Raw genomic sequence first — 5855 nt, 5'->3', positions numbered from 1 at the left:
TATAAACTAACCTAGAAAGCAAGTAAAATGATCAATGGCTACAAGCATGGATGCATTGGGAATTACACTCAAGTAACGATCCAATGTATTTTACGATTTTACAAATATGAGCGAGTTTATGTTAATTAGCATAGGGTAATAATTCTATAGTAACTTCTTCCGAAGACTAACAAGACTTCCTAATTGAATTATCCCTAAAAGAATTAAGAGATTAAGCATACCCAAATATGGTTATAAGTAGTTCAATCATATTCCTAGGTAGAATCTATAAAGTGAGGGTTAACGCCTCAAGTTCTTGTTAATTAATCTTTTCCAACCCCAAATTATATTTTCCAATCCCCCATTTTCTCCTTTAAACCATTTAAAGCTCCAGGCCCTGACGGGCTGCATCCTTTCTTTTAAGAGAAATACTGGAATATAGTGGGCAAGTCTGTCACTGATTTTTGTAGGACTCCTTTGAATCCCAAAATATACAGCCCACAATGAATCAAACATTATTGTGCCTTGTTCCCATATTCCCTAGTGCTAGTATGCTACAGAATTTTAGACCAATAGGGCTTTGCAACACAATATACAAAACTATAATAATGACTGTGGTCAATGAGATTAAATCCTACCTCCCCCATATCATAGGCCCTAATCAAGCTAGCTTTCTGTCCAATAGAAGAGCCTATGACAATGCCATAATAGTCCAAGAATACATTATGCAGTTCAGGAAAATGAAAAGTAGAAATGCCAATATGATCTGAAAGATTGACCTGGAAAAAGCTTTTGACAGACTTGAATGGACTTTCATCAGAGATACCCTTCATGCTTTCAGCTTCCCTCTTACTCATAGCAACCTCATCCTCTCCTGTGTTAGCTCCTCCTCCATCTCCATTTTGATTAATGGAGGACAGATTGAATCCTTAATACCTACTAGGGGTATTAGACAAGGAAATCTCATTTTCCCTACCTCTTTATCATGTGTATGGAAAGACTCTCCAGACTAATTGATAGAGTTGTTGATACTAAGGAATTGTTCCCTATTAGTTTTAGCAGATATGGACCCAAGGTCTCCTATTTCTTCTTTTTTATGACCTAACGCTCTTTGCAAGAGCTAATGCTTAAAATTGTAACACCATCATCAATACACTAAATTCTTACAATTAAGCATCTGACCAGAAATCAACTTAGCTAAGTCAGGGGTCTTCTTCTCCTCCAACTGCAAGCCTGATCAGATGGCTCCACACTCTGCCAATCTCTGAATTGGACCCACTATCTCCTTCGGCGAATACTTGGGCTTCCTAATTTTCTACAAGAGGCCTACCAATAGTGATTTCCAATTCATCACTGACAACATGCAGTCTAAGCTAGTTGGTTGGAAAACCACTTATCTTAACATGACAGGTAGAACTACCCTAGAAAAAGCTTCTCTAAGCAGTATCCTAAACCATGTCATGCATTTCACAAAGCTGCCCTCCCACATCACTAAGTTGATCAATGGGATCCAGAGGAACTTCATCTGGGGCACCACCCATGCTAAGAAGAAAATTCACCTTGTAGGTTGGGAGACTGTAACCAAGCCAAAAAACACTGGGGTGCAAAAAGCTGAGTGCAAAAATAGAGCTATTCATGTAGGACTAGCATGGAGGATATATCATAATCCATCCTCCCTCTATCCTGATATATAAACACTATAATTGGACACACATACCCAAGAAAGTTAAGTCTCCCATTTGGCAATGTATACTCCAGGGATGGAACACATGTAGAGATGTTGCCAGATGGATAGTCCACAAAGGGAATAGAGTCAGTTTCCTTAATGATGCCTAGATTCAAAATAATAACTCTATCAGAAGCGTGATTGAAGGCCCCTTTACCCCCAATAATAAATCCACTTAGGTTGCCAGTGTTCATAATAATGGTGCTTAGAAAACCTCTACCCTCTCAGTCACTATCCCAGACAGCATCATGAACACTCTAAACTCCACATTCATCCCTAGCACCTCCAGTAAGGAAAACAAAATGATCTAAGATATAACAAGTAATGGCATTTTCAGTACTAAGTTAGCCTACTTGTTCCTTAATTCACAAGCAACTCCCTCCACAGGAATACCCAACAAGAGCTTTAGTTGGATCTGGAACCTCAAAGTACCTAATAAACTCAAGACCTTTATGTGGATTCCTACACCATGATAGGCTACCTACTGGAGCTTTTCTCCGAAAAATTGGAGTCAACTGCAATCCCATGTGTTGTTTCTATTCCACCAACATTGAAACCACTGTCCATATCGTCTTTGATTGTACAAATATCAAATTTTCCTGGCTTAACCTTAGCTTACTATGCACGTATGCTTACCCCCCCCCTAAGGACCTCACCTTCACTAGCCAAGTTTGGCCACACACTTGGAACAAGCTTAGAAAGAAGCCCTTCAATAATAATCTATCCTGGGAGGCTATTTTTCCCATTATGCTTTTGGCACATATGATTGACCAGAAAAAACAACCTCTTTAATAATAAAAGAGATCCTACATCTAACCCCAATACCATATCCAAATCCACTAAATACCAGGTCCTCATAGATGTGAGATAGTTGGCAAAGAAATGACTATCTAGGTCAAGTGGGAACCTCTTGCTAGGGAGTACTACATGTTAAACATTGATGGTGCAGCATTAGGTAATCCGGGTAAAGGAGGGACTAGGGAGATTTTCAAAAATTCTAGTGGCGACTGGATATTAGGATACATAGGAAGCCTACCACACACCTCTAACACTCATGTTGAACTAATTACTCTTCTACAGGGACTGCGAATTGCCGAACAAATGGAACCTCACACCTCTAGGAATAGCTACTGACTCTACCGAGGTTATAAGAATGCTTAACATGGGCAATGACATTTACGATCCTATTATCTCTGAGTGCAAGTTGTTGATTTAAAGGATGGGCAGGATAATGAACAAGCAAAGCTACAAGTAACAGAACAGAGTAATTGATCTACTAGCAAAGGAAGGAGCCAAGAACGAAGTTTTTGGGAAATTGACTATGTTGGTAGTTCCTCTTGTGCTTGCGAATGAAGCTTTTTGGGCAGATAATCTAAGAACTACTTTTTCTAGAATTATTTTGGATTATAATATTAACAGCCTTAACACTTTGGCTTCTTTTTCGGACTCTATAGGGGATCCTAATATCCCCTCTCATGTATCTATTTTTAGAGTTTAACTAGAAATATAATCAACCCCTTTAACCAAAAAAAATATCTTCTTCTTTTTCTGGTGAATATCTATTCTTACTTCTTAATGTGTGTCAACTAATTATCCACCTCAAGTTCTAAAATAAGTGAAAAAGACAACCGTCATGGATATATTAACAGTCTAAACCAACATAAACAGTACAATCTATTCAATGTAAAATTGAACAAAGTCTCAACATCTGTAGAGTTAAATCAAGCTCAATCGCAATTACGTTATGAAAATTTAATTATCAAAACCAATTATGAAAATTTAACCTTTCTAAACTAGGGGTAAATTTCACAAATGGTTATATAACTATGTGTATTTTTTACCAAAGACATATAACTATATTTTTTCATATAAAAATTATAAAACTTTCACTAACTCACATAAAAATCATAGTGACCGAAAAATACAATTTTTCAATAGTATTTTCTTATTTTATATTTTTATTTTTTATTTTTAGTCTAATGAATAATAACCAAATTAAAATAAGAATGACCCAACCCAATACTCAACAATAACAATAACAACATACCCAGTATTATCCCACACCATGGGGTATGGGGAGGGTAGTGTGTACGCATACCTTACCCCTACCTTGTGAGGATAGAGAGATTGTTTCCAATAGACCCTCGGCTCAGGAAAACATAATCACCACATTAATGAAAATATAGATAAGAAGGTACATTACCAAAAAGCCATATAAAAGCAGAATATAAACAACAAGATAGTAAGGTGATCAACAATGAAAGAAAACAACGGTTAATCATAAAAACCTACTACCAACAGAAAACGAGACTGCGTGCCAATACTACTGCTATGAACACTCTAGACTACCTACTCTACTACCCTAATCCTCGACCTCCATACCTTCCTATCAAGGGTCATGTCCTCGGTCAGCTGAATTTACACCATGTCTTGCCTAATCACCTCTCCCCGCCTCTTCTTTGGCCTACCTCTACCTCTCCGTAGGCCCTCTAATGTCAACCTCTCACACCTTCTCACCGGAGGGTCTGTGCTCCTCCTCCTCACATGACCAAACCACCTAAGTCGCGCTTCTCGTATCTTGTCCTCAATAGGGGCCACACCCACCTTGTCACGAATAACCCCATTTCTAATCCTATCTAACCCGGTGTTCCCGCACATCCATCTCCACATCCTCATCTATTCTACTTTCATCTTCTGGACATGAGCGATCTTGACTGGCCAACACTCAGCCCCATACAACATCGTTGGTCTCACCACCACTATGTAGAACTTACTCTTAAGTTTTTGTGGCAGCTTCTTGTCACATAAAACACCAAAAGTGAGTCTCCATTTCATCCATCCCGCCCCAATACGATATGTGACATCTTTATCAATCTCCCTACCCCCTGAATAATAGACCCCGGGTACTTAAAACTTCCTCTCCTAGGAATGACCTGCGAGTCCAGCCTCACCTCCCCTTTCCCTCCTTGAGTCTCGCCACTGAACTTACACTTCAAGTATTTTGTCTTGGTCTTGCTCAACTTGAAACCTTTAGATTCTAGGGTTTGCCTCCATACCTCTAATTGCGCGTTCACACCGTCTCGCATCTCTTCAATCAATAAAATATCATCTGCAAATAGCATGCACCATGGCACCTCCCTTTGGATGTGGCGCATCAGTACGTCCATCGCCAGAGCAAACAAAAAAGGGCTGAGTGCCGACCTCTGATGCAACCCTGTCATAACTGGAAAATGGTCTGAGTCCCCACCCATCGTCCTCACTCGGGTCTTTACTCCATCATACATGTCCTTAATCAACCTAACGTGGGCAACAGGTACACCTCTAGCCTCCAAACATCTCCATAAAACCTCCATCGGAACTTTATCGTATGCCTTTTCTAAGTCGATGAACACATATGCAAGTCCTTCTTTCTCTCCCTATACTGCTCCATCAATCTCATAACAAGGTGGATGGCTTTTGTAGTCGAAGTCCCCATCATAAACCCAAACTAGTTCCCTGAAATAGACACACTCCTTCTCACCCAAATCTCTACCACTCTCTCCCAGACTTTCATAGTATGGCTAAGCAGCTTGATACCCCGATAGTTATTGCAATTTTTGATATCACCCTTGTTCTTGTATACAGGAACCATCATGCTCCACCTCCACTCTTTGGGCATCTTCTTCATTCTAAAAATGACATTAAATAACCTAGTGAGCCACTCCAAGCCTTCCTTGCCCGCACTCTTCTAAAACTCCACCGGGATTTCATCAAGCCTAGTCGCTTTTCCACTGCTCATCTTATGCATAGCCCCCTCAACTTCATCAACTCTAATCCACCTACAATACCCAAAGTCACAATGACTCCCAGAGAGTTCCAAATCACCCAATACAATGCTCTTGTGCCCCTCCTCATTCAAGAGACTATGGAAGTAGGTCTGCCATCTCCGACGGATAAGCCCCTCATCCAACAAAACTCTACCTTCTTTGTCCTTGATGCACTTTACTTGGTCCAAGTCACGCGCCTTCCTTTCTTGCACCTTGGCTAACCTGAACAACCTCTTATCCCCACCTCGAACCTCGAGTTCCTCATACAAACGACTAAAAGCTACAGTCTTGGCCGCCGTAACTGCTACCTTTGCCTCTTTCTTAGCCAACTTATAATACTCCCT

The sequence above is a fragment of the Nicotiana tomentosiformis genome, chromosome 5 (assembly GCF_000390325.3).
Source record: "Nicotiana tomentosiformis chromosome 5, ASM39032v3, whole genome shotgun sequence".
Classification (NCBI taxonomy): Eukaryota; Viridiplantae; Streptophyta; class Magnoliopsida; order Solanales; family Solanaceae; genus Nicotiana; species Nicotiana tomentosiformis.
The sequence above is the reverse complement of the archived record's forward strand: the minus strand, read 5'-3'. Positions refer to the sequence as shown.